This window comes from Siniperca chuatsi, linkage group LG3, assembly GCF_020085105.1.
Source record: "Siniperca chuatsi isolate FFG_IHB_CAS linkage group LG3, ASM2008510v1, whole genome shotgun sequence".
In the NCBI taxonomy this organism is placed as follows: Eukaryota; Metazoa; Chordata; class Actinopteri; order Centrarchiformes; family Sinipercidae; genus Siniperca; species Siniperca chuatsi.
The window spans coordinates 13537098-13549432 of record NC_058044.1 but is presented as its reverse complement, the minus strand read 5'-3'; the positions used below and the strand labels follow the sequence as shown (position 1 = coordinate 13549432).

The 12335-nt window shown below is 39.6% G+C and overlaps 1 protein-coding gene across 1 annotated transcript in view; it reads right to left on the bottom strand.

The window, feature by feature from the left end:
• Positions 1-9401, bottom strand: part of fbxo41 (F-box protein 41) — a 51154-nt gene extending 41753 nt beyond the window's left edge. Inside the window, exon 1 of the mRNA XM_044189124.1 lies at positions 9261-9401. The gene's annotated coding sequence lies outside the window, so the exon portion shown is untranslated. The remainder of the gene's footprint in view (positions 1-9260) is intronic.
• Positions 9402-12335: the final 2934 nt, after the last annotated feature.

Here is a 12335-nt window from a genome sequence, read left to right as displayed (position 1 = left end):
TTAAAGTCAGTCCAACATGAAACAGAATATGGGCTTCAATTTGACCGTGGTTCTTTACAACAAGGTCAAGAGTGAGAGTGAACGTATCAGGACTAAAAGGTTCTTAATATACTGCTGTTTACATCAGGGCAGTAACCTGAAGTCAAGGGGTGTTTAAAAATGGAGGCTGATCTACAGAGGTTGCCAACTCCCACAGTCCATTTCTATTGCACAGGAAAAAGGTTTCTGAACATAAAGTCAGGAAGGAGTCACAGGCGAATATCCTCAAATAGACAGAGACAATAAAGATATAGAAAGGTGATGATACAGAGCAAGAGTGGAGAGGTAGACAGGCAGGGGGAGGAGAGGTGCGAGTGTGAATAAGCTGCAAGAATGGGACAGACAGAGACAGTGAAAGTGTTTCACAGTGATGGGCAGAGGTATCTAGATACTAAGAGTTTTACAAATCGTAAAGAAGTGATCGATGGCCAAGAGAGCATAGCCACTGTAAAAGAAGTTTAAAATTCATTGAGCTAACAGGCAACAGTGCTCCCCACACTGCAGATTAGGAGTTTGTATTTTGCTGTTTAAGAGTAGGGCTGGAAAATAATTGATGTTATCGTTTATTATAGGCACCCTGTGGAGTTTTTCATCACTAGAAGCAGTGTGGTGATCAACAAAGGCAAGACGAAGACTGCTAGCATGCAAACATGAATGTAAACAACGAAGATTTCAAATTCTTCCAAAAATGTTTTATGAGGAAGGAAATGTATTCAATACCTTTATTAGGCCTCAAGGATGCACACAGTGCGTTTTGGTGAGAAACACTGAATGTAAACATAACTTTGTTTGTTAACAAAAGAAAAACGTGGAATCGTATTGTGATGACATGATCAAATTGTCATTTGAAGATAACAAATGAGTTACTGAGGTCAGTCAGTTTCATCATTTTGATTCTTTATATCTGATTTTTCATTTTGTTTTCCACATTTTGATATATATTGACACTGGAAATAAGAAATACACTGATCAATAATTGCTGCTGATGGCTAGGCCAGCACCTTGCATGGCAGCTCCAATGGCAACAGTGTGTGTGAGTGAATGAGAGGCACACTGTAAAGCGCTGTAGTATAAAAAGCACTGTATAAATGCAGTCCATTTACCATTTGATTACATCCATTGCCCAGCCCTAATCAAGAACGAATATGCACTAAATCATAGTTTTGAGACATAAATATGTTTATATGGTTTCCATATAATATATATTACTACACATGTACTTCATGTGATTTTTGTGAGTTAAGGTCCTGCATCAGCCTTCAGAGAAGTGTTGTGGCACAGCTGGAAACATTTCTCACATTAATATCAAGGCAGGTATTAACTCTTAGGAGGAATCAGATGCTTTTTTTATCAGAAAGTATTACAGACACACATTCATACTCAGTCTCACCGTTTCTCTACTGCATCTTTTCATTTTAAGCACTACAGGTATGTGGTCAGTTTGTGTACACAGCAGTTTTTAAGCTGTTTTAATTAGGAGGTATGAGAAGCTCCATTGCAGCTCTGCATACAAACACCCTGATTGTACCTGCTGTGCTGCTATGTCCAGCACAGCAGTATTTTATCTACTAAACAGTAGAAGACAAAGGCTAACACCAGTAACATCTGTTTCAAACCACAAGCTTTGCAGATCCATTCTACTAGATATTTTAATATTTTACCCCTACACTCACTGCAAGCTCAACCATCCCAGTGGGTGACTGGGATGGTGACTCAGCCTACCCAAGGTCACTCTCTTTTTAAGTCTCTTTCTACTCAGTCCAGCCTTATTCTTAAAGTCTTCATAAAAGTGTTTTTTCTCACACCACCCATGGTCAAAAAATTGAAAGTACAGGTAATTTACAGGCTAGCTCCCTGTGTTCTATGTTCTATGTATTTTGTAATTCATTCTTGATTTACTAGATCTAAGCAGGTTTTTCATTCTCTGTAATATCCTTTGACACATACTTGTCTAAAAAGGGCCATATAAGTACATTAACTTGGATGTCAATGCTCTCCGCAGCTGCCAGCACTATAAACTAGATAGAAAATTAATATGAACAACCTTGAGATTTTTGTTTAAATGTTTCTCTTTGGTTTTTGCATCTGTTTGTTTCTCAAATCACTGTAAATACAGATGGTTTCGCTTAGTTTTCACAGACCACTGGTTATTGCATAGAAGGAGATGATACTGAAAATATTCCATATTAGTTTAGCATTACTTGAACTGAAGGCCCATCACTGTCAACAATGTAAGAGACCTAAGGAACTAATGACATAACTGTTACTAAAATGAAGACCAGTGTTAGCTCAGGCACAGAACCAAAGTCGCGCTTGAATTAGCTGATTAGCTGCTACATTCATGCTTCACAATCACATATAATCATATTTGTGCAGGTGCACAGTGTGACACTTCTTACTACTACTCTGCTGATAAGCTCAAGCTAACACTGTTTGCTGTTGCAGCTCCCTCCACAGCCCCAACTTCCTCCTTATATGCTAGGCTATATTTTTGGTTTTGTTGATGTAACTCAGATTTAATGTCCATTTTATGTGTTTATTAAGGGTGATTAGTTCTCCCAGCAGAATCCTTGTTGCTGATCGGATTCTTTGAGAGCCTTTTCCGCTAATCTAACTGTATAACCATATTCTAGAAATGGTCAGTTCCTTGAGTTTCTGACTAAACTTACATCTTAAAAACAAGTCTTTAACATCCTCAGGATCAGCTGACATTCGCAGAGGCATAGAGGCACAATAACCCCAGTTACAATAACAACTTATTTAATTCAAACTCCTTGCATTATCTTTGTGCAGATACCGTGGCTTATGCTGCAGTCATTGCTACAGAATTCTTAAACTCTGCACCATGTGCATAAAACATCAGCTGGCCCTCAGGCTACACTAATGACGTGACTGTAAAAAGTTCAGCTCGAACGGATGAACACCAACTGATCAAATTGGTCTGAATTCATTCATAAATAATAAAAGTCACCAGCTATAAGCAAAATGTCACTCAGCTTCACACAATTTTGGTTCACCAGACCAGCTCTGGAGCTTTATCTCACAGTCAGGTGAGATTTATTCCTGTATGCCCATGCTCTGTGATGAAGATTTGTTTTGCTAGGAGGTGTGAGGAGCAGAGTGAGTCAAGGTGTATCACAGCAGTCATGCCAGTCCTCTGCAAAGCTTCACCCAGAGATGCTGCGGCACTGAACTCGAACTAGCAGTCAGCAGCACGCTACTGTACATAATACTGGAGGTGCCAAGACTGTATGAGAGGTGTGACATGAGCATCAGCCTACGCCTCAGCAATAGAGCTGTTTTCACTGCCGGTATGTCTCGTGTAAAATGCGATCCTCCCACTCCCACTCACAGTAAATACCATGATAAAACTGAATATCCAAGTAAATAAACAGAACATATTGTGACAAAAGAATGCATATTGCCCAACCCTAGTTTGCTCTGCATAGCATACAGTATGATAGCACCAATGTAAAATGTGCGCTAAAGACTGCAAGCATTGCCGACAGCAGCTGACATAGACGAGAACCCTTCAGAGCTTAGACATGGCCCAGACAGGCCGCATTACAATATATAGACTCCTTTATAAACTGAACGAGAGGTTTAGTGAAAGCTCCTAATGCCTTCTAGGCTCCTACATGAGCATGTCAAAGTGTGTTGGTCCTGAATAAGCTATGGGACTCCCACGACAGGACAATCTCACAACCTGGGGCTCCTCACCTGGCAGCAAAGGGCAAACCTAACCACTTATGTTGAAAAAGATTCAGTACACTTTGGTTTTTATACAGAGAGCTTTAATCTGAAGAGGACCAGACCAAAACATTTTATCTCATGTAACAGTATAACAAGGACACGTCCCTTCTTTTGCTAAATCTGCATTGGGTTATTTAAGGAAAAGATAAACCCTGAAGACAGGCAGATATACCAAATGTAACATCTATACAGAATCAAACAAACAAAATAACCAACAAAAATAATCTATAATTTTACTATCTAATAATCAGAATTAACCAGTGGATTCAGCTTTATGGTCACTTATAAAGCTTTGACCTGACTAGCAACTCTGGTAAGAGCCTTGTTTGAGACTGTTTACCATAGCAGCTTTGTCCTGCTCTTAGTTGGAGTTGAAGCAGTTTATCGTGATACAACACATCAGTTTGTCCACAGTCATCGCTCATCAGTCTTTTCTACTCTAATGGTAAAACATATTGTTTGAAAATACTTCTAATAAAGCATCCACACATTTTACATATGGTAGGCATTCTTTTATTATGTTTTTTGGTTGCATGACGTTACTCACACACTCCTTTCAAGCTCAAGTTGTTCCTCGACTGTTCTCAGGCTGTCTTGTAGGCTTGCCATCTTCTAACAGAAGATTCTGTGACACTATTTCCTAGCAGATAGGCAGTACTGTAACATAGCTTAACGTTATTTGGAGATGCTTTCCCCTAAATTCCACTCTTTAGGACTTAACATGAGCTAAAATATAACTCCTTTGCTTATTGGACATTTTTGGGCCTGTTTAACCTTAGCAGACACGTGTAGACGGATGTGTTCAAACTCACTAGCCTAGCAACAAGGCTACAAACAACCCATGATGCAACACTAAAATTATTGTCAGTTGCAGCCCTTATGAAAAGCATAGTAACTTAGCGGCTTACATAGCGGCTTAGCGGCTAACATAGCAGCTTTATTCAATATTTTCATAATAACAATGTATTGAATGACAATGTGAAAACATTGTGACAATGAGAAAGGGGTCGCTTGTAGTGATGAACCTACAGAGAATTTTTCACCTGAATCTGCAGCTCCCCAGCTTTAAGGAGCATTATAGTGAGTTTCAGCTCATTGTTTAGCTGTCTGGCCCACAACTTTACTGTTTTGGTTCACTCTCTCTCACAGTGTCGTTTTTGGCGGCAGCAGGCAGCTGCTTTCATCTAAAACCCCCCTGTACACTACCTGCTCACAAACCAAATGGCAGACAGACACAGTTAGCGACTAGCTGGTGAACATAGTGGAGAATTTAGCAGCTAAAGAGCCAGATATTTCCCTCAGGGGTTGGTAGAGACCAAAAACAGAGCAAAAAGAAAGTGAATATTGGACTTACATTCGCCAGGTGATCAGAAAAATTACTCCAGATGAATGATAATGTTGCTCTCTAACTGCTGTTTGCTAACAAGTTCACTATATCAACTTAAAAGGTAGTGATATGTCGCTGCCCCCAAGTGGCCAAAAAAATCTGTTATTGCAGATTTAACGTTCACAGGCTCACTCTGTGACCCAAGAGCCAGTACTTCCTCCATTCAAAGAGTAAAACTGATCTTGTGATTAATGTCTAATTCCACAGTATAATATACCCACCACTTTTTCCAGTGTAGTCTCCAGAAAAACAAAAATTGGATCAAGTATGGTAACTGTTAAAAGTTGTTAATGACTAATATTTGGTAAATATCTGTCATTTTGTCATTACTTCATTAATACACAGACAAAGAAAGACAATATATAAATGCTTTTTCATATTTTAGGGGATCGCCCCAGCCAGCACCCACTGAAGCAATATTAACATTCAGTTGTGAGACTGAACAGTGAGACTGAACACAAAAACAAAGCTAAAGCTGCACAGCTCTCACTGCACTGACACAGAATTATAGTGTCATTATAGGAGCTCAGGTCGGGACAAGGCTGGGATAGCGAATGAGATGGATAGACTTTCACAGATGTGAGCTGATGGACAGACTCATTCCCTGGCTCACCACTCTCTACTATTGATCCAAATGGCTGTTCACAGAAACAATTATCCTCCAGTATACATACAGTAGATCCACAATGCATGCCAGGAGAATGTTGTTAAACACAAACTGCACTGGTTCCTGCTGTGATCACTATGTATGTTGGCAAGCACGTTCACTTACAGGTCCATTTGGGGTCCATTGCTGATCAAACAAATTGATCTTACAGTTTCCTTAACAGGTAATACAATCCATTAATAAGTCCTACCGAGTGTTTACCTAGCATTTAGTGGCATTAATCTAAGCCACTGCTGGCTATGCAGGTTGCCCTCTCATATATGCTTACACATGTGTCACCTCCATCAGGAAGTGTTACAATTTCTTATTCAGTCAGAGCTAGATAACATACTGTACTTTTTCAGTATCTCATATCCTCTTAAAAGAACACAAGTAAGCTTCTTATGTACGTACATTAAGCCCCCTGTGCTAGCCAAAAGCAAGACTGGGGACGTAGCTTATATAGAGGACGTCTGTGGGAAATGATGCATAAAATGGCCTCTGTGATTTGTGGCCGCATTTCGACTGTCTCTGGGGTCCTTTTATACTCATTAATCCTGAGCCTGTGTTGGTATGATATTCAACTTGCTGGTAGAGGAGTGAGAAAATCAGTGCAGATTAAATATTTCCTATTTCAACTGGGCTGACTTATGTGGCTCTGTCTAACAAGTATGGGCGACTTCAAATAAGAGAGCATTTATTAAAGTTTGATAATTTGTCAATCATAAGGCATATGCTGTTATTCAATGGTTTGAAAACCTTTAAAACAATAAAGAAGAATTAGTAAATATAGCAATGAGTGCAATTTACACACTAGTGTCATTATTTTTCCACATTCAGTCTTTGGCCATCACAAGCTGTCAGAAAAGTTTACGCCCTAAGGCCAGAATCATGAGCCTGATCCTTGATCTCTAAGTGATGGTTGGATGAACACCATTTTACAGGCTGCTACAACAATAACAGAATGGCCCGGAGATGCCTGAGCCAGCTGTGCATGGGCAGTCTGGTTATAACAGAAGCAAATACCGAGACAGAGCTGTAAATTAATGACTAGCTGAAGGGAAAAACAGTCTGATCACAAGAGAACGGACACTTATAACGATGAAATAACAAGTTTCAAATTAGGCACAACACTGAAAACTAGGCCGGATTTGTCAGAGGAGAGAGCGATTTCGTTTCTCCGGTTCCACCTTCTCCAATGTGATGATTTGCTGCTTTTCTCTGTTTTATATCTAAATATCTTTGGATTTTGGACTGTTGGTCAGACAAAACAAGACATTTAATTCAAAATGATGAGCAAGAAAATAATCAGCAGATTAATCAGTAAAGAAAATAATCGTTGCAGCCTTATTTTTCTTTTTGTCAACAAATCCCATAAAAAGACCAAAATCATCTATGATCCTACTAATTACTAAGTATTGACTGTGTATCCAAAGCCTAATTTAGTTTATTCCTCTGTGCCAAAGACCAGTTATTTTTGGAAATTACTGAGCTTTTTTTTAATGAAACAATACTTTTGTGACCCTTTGTCTTAAAGACTTTCTGCAGGAGCGAATGAACTTGGAGAGAGTAAGAGACAGGGTAAGGGAAAGTTTGACTTTTTAACTAACGCATTATTTTGTTGCACTTAAATTTTAGAGTAAAATTAGAGTGTTGCTAGCTTTTACACATGAACTGACTAACAACATCCTGATAGATAGATAGATAGATAGATAGATAGATAGATAGATAGATAGATAGATAGATAGATAGATAGATAGATAGATAGATAGATAGATAGATAGATAGATAGATAGATAAAAGGTGAGCATAAGAAAGCAGAAAATATACACTACATGCCAACAGAGACACTCATCGGAATCAGGTGAAATGAAAACAAAACTTTCCTTACTGACCCAAAATGGCACGAATACAATAATGTAAACACACATTCATATGGTTTCTAACAACGGAGGATTTCTATCTGCTGGGGGATCATGGGTAATGAATATGGGATCCACTTGTAACACTTCTAAGAGCCGCACACACATGCATTCTGAATGAAAACACACACATACACAAAGTAACATAACCATACACACTCACGGACTGTACAATAGACAGTAAATTATTCTGCATCAGTATGACATTTACATGACTGCTGAACACTGCAGGTGTGCAACCACAAAATCTGTCTTGGACCAGTGAACGAAGAAGCCATGTGGGTCTGCACACAGGCACATAGCATGTGTATGTATGTTGTACACTGCTGCAGTGCAGATACAGAACACAACTCCGTCTTGAATAAAAGAGCAGCAAATTACTTATTAGCTCAGTTATTTTATGACAGTTGAATCTAATCTCATTCTACAAAAACAATCCCATCAAACATGTTTACTTTCTGCTTTTACTCTTGTAGTTATTCCGCCTCTTTTCACCATGACTGCTCCAGCCTTTGTCACATCTGATTTCTACAAACACAGCAGCATAGGCTCACTGACTCTGAGACATACTTCTCATGCATTAGTCACATGACACTTTCCCAAACTCCAGCAGCCCTGGCTGTTTGTCACTTCAGCAGTGTGTGCAGCCTGAAGAGCTGAGGCACACCAGGAGAGTTTGAGGTGTCCCATGGGAATATTATTATTAGAGTGTGAAAATTACAGTCATGATTTCCTTGGACACTTAACTCTTGAATCCAAGTGTGGTCAGTGGAGTATTAAAAACCTAAAATTTGCATGAAGAGTCCAGTCTGTGAACAGGACTGCAAGAAGATAAATTTATGTATCTTATGCTAAAATTGTGTATAAAATAATGCGTCATTCATACACTAAAACGGCCAGGTTACAGCTGTGTGTGCACTATATAAACTGACACATTTAGCTTGTAACAGAGCACATCTCATTATCTCAAATTACGGCAATAGCAGGTACAATCCCCACACATCCAGGCCAAACAGGCCGGGGTCAAAGTCTCCTGTCGCTCTGAAACGCTGATTCAAGCTCTCGATTGACAACCAGCTTAACGATGTGACAGTAAACACTGGCAAAATAAATAAATAAATCATTGATCCTCATATCTGCACTGCACATGGATCAATCGCAAGCAGCATATCATGTGGGTGTGGACGAGCGGCATCACCAGATGTCATCATAGAGCAACGAACGCCACCTTAATGACTTAAATGCACGAACAGGCCTGGAGTCAGCTTAATTCACACCGATGCTGTGCCCTCTCGGAGGAAAGGGCGACAGTCTAGCATGCACACGATTTTCTCCTGTTTTCACAGCAGCACTGGCTCATCGCTGGACTGGTCTCCCGACGTTGCATAAATGTGTTGCACAGGAGCAGCGGCGTCAATGAAGCGATCATTGTAAACATACACAACACACACACCGACACAAATGTGATCGGAAGAGGGGGTTAAAAAATGAAAGACATATGCGCCTCACTCACCTCGCAATCTTCTCCCCATTTTTTTTCCGCTCCAACCAAGGAACCGCTTCAGCCTTCACTGACGTCACACAGCCCCTCTCTGCAGCAGAGAGCAGCAGGCCTGCAGAGGACGACCAGGGAGGAGAGAGGCAAAGAGAGGAGGGAGGAGAGAGGCAGAGAGGGGAGAGAGAGAGAGAGAATGCTTGAACAGATGCAAAAACATGAATCACAAAAAACACACACCCCTCCCATCTTCTGTTTAAGGAGAGGAGACTGTACCTGTGACTGAGGCTGTGAGTGTGGAGATAGATGACAGACAATACACATGGAAGGACAGACAGGCAGACAGACAGCATATCCCATTCATCCAGCTCAGTATAACAAGCTGTTAAGACAATTTGGTCCTGCCAACTGCTGCTTTGCTTTGTGTATCAATCAACATAACGTAAAGTGGGGGATTGTGAAACATCATCCATGTGTCATGGATTTTACTATTTAGCACCCCATCAATCATCCAACCAATATGTTTCCCAGCCAGCCTTGATACATGAGGAGTCATGCAATTCATGCACTCCCAGCTGTTTTTGTTCCTGGAGTTGTTCCTCAGCAAAATATAAGGTAGTTAAGAAGGTAAATTTCACTCTTAGTGTTGTTTGACTCCTATAAAGTTTGTTTAGAATGAAGAGGGATTGGACACTGGAAGTTACAAAGATGTATTGCACTGTGCCAGAAGTTACAGAAAATGTAGTTATAAAGTCCAATTAGCGAGTCCAGTAAGACCTCAGCAGCCTCCCGGGCCACTGATGTCCAAACTGTGGGGACAAGTTAAACAAATAGTATTTTAGTGAAGCTGTTTTAGGTTTCGGTAAAGCTGAAACAATTAGTCAAGTATTAGTCAGTCGACAGAAATTAATTAACAACTATTTTGATAATTTATTGTTTAAGTCATTTATCAAGCAGAAACAGTCTCTGGTTCCAGCTTCTCCAATCTGAGGATTTGCTGCTTTTCTCTGTTATATACAAGCCTGGATTACCAACTGGGCAAAGTGGGCAACTGCCCCAAAAGCCCCATTGTTCACTGTGTGTCACTTGCTTAATGGTAATTTAATTACGTGCAGATTTGTTTGAGACTAAGCACCACTTAAGAACAATATCAACTGGGCAATGAATAATCGTGCTCCATCACGAGTGAGCAATACAAGCAATAGTCAACAATAGAGTGGCTAGCTAGCTAGTTCGCCAACTCCTTCCTCACTCTCTGACGTATCATCTGGTGTTTCCTGTGTTTCCCTGGAAGTTATAGCAACTAGCTGGGGTAAAGGGGATATGATGCCACTGACAGGTGACCAAATGAATCACACCATTACTTTGAATAAAATTACAGATTTCTCTGGAGTTGAACATTGTTGGAAACATTTGGGATAATGTTAGTACACAACTCAACAAAATGCATAACATAGGTCTAGCTGCTTTTAGACATTTTAATGCAGAAATGTTACATATTATGCCTTTAAGTAGTCCTGTGGTCCTGTTTTGAAGAAGGGCCCTGTGTAAAAATCTAGTTCTGAGACCTCTATTACTTGACTTTATATTAGTTTATATCACATGGTGCATTTTCCTGAGTATAATAAAGTTGTGTTTTATCAATTAAACTCAAATTAACTGGGGCCGGGCAGTATTCCACTGTGAGAGTATTGGGGTTTTTTTTGTGGGTCTGTGTGCAGAATCTAAGGAAGTTGCTATCCACAGTGAGCTGTGTGCACTGTACTTGGAGGCAACAGGAGCTCAACAGCAAATGTTTGTCCCGGGCCCCCCAAAGAGGTTAATCCAGCCATGGTTTTATATCACTGTAAAGTGAATATCTTTGCGTTATGGACTGTTGTTCATTGGGCTCTGGAAAACTGTCCATCACTATTTTCTGCCATTTAATAGACCAAATAATTAATGGCTTAATCAAGAAAATAATGGTCAGGGCAGTCAACAATGAAAATAATCATTAGTTGCAGCCCTAGCTGTCAGAGAGGTGTTGCACTGAGGTCAAGTACTCAGTATTGTTTCAGGAAATTTGGGGGTTTTGATGACCTGAAGAAGAGTTTGTATCCTGCAATTATAATTAAACATAATGGAGGAATTTTATATTTCTCCATAATAAGACAATCGTTCACAGTATCAAAATTTGAAATTAATATAGAAAATGTTGAAAAAGAAAATTTTACAGAACATTTTGAATAGCTAGTCAAACATTTTTTAGGGTAGGTGTGGTTGGTCTGGGACTTTGGATTCTTGACCTTAGTATTTCTAAAATCTTGGCTGTAGCCCTGGAGTTGCTATAGTTAGTGGTGACTGGATTCATTGGTGTACCAAACATGGGCTACAAGATACAGCACATAAAATTTAAAAGGATTGGTTGTTGTGTTGGATCATGTTAGGTTTTACATGTGTCTATTTTGGTTCACCTGCTATAGATTAATAACATTTATTGTAGATTTAGTCTATTTTACAATCACTTTTCCAACTATAATTACTAGTTGTAGTCACAGGAACTGCAAAACACTTGTCAGATACAGTATCAGCAGCGTGCTGTTTATTTCTTTGTGGGTCCTTGACATCACAAAGTTTGAGAACACCGTGAATCTTTGTATGCAGGGTGTTACTGTGGGGGTCATAACTCTTGCAACTAATCATACGTTAAGTTGCTTTGTGGTGACAGAAAAGAGAAGAAAATAGAAACAAGACTACACAATTAGAAATCTGCTCCGAGTGCTTCATTCTCCAGCTTATGTCTTGGTCCCATTCGTCACACCCTGGGGGCATTTTCTGTACCAATGATAAAAAATAGCTGTGTATTTACAGCAACTAGTATTTGTCTTTGTCATCCACTTTAAAGCATATTTCACTTAAATTTCATTCCCCAACTGTTTGATACAAATTTTATCCTCAATTCTGAATGGATGGTTCTCTTACAGACCTAGGTGTCGCTGAAGTGATTCTACTTTTAGGATTAAGCATATAAAGCTACCAGCCTCCCAATGAACAAAACCTTAATATAGGGTGTGTACTGTGCCTGCATGGAAAACTAAGTTGCCATTGCCATTC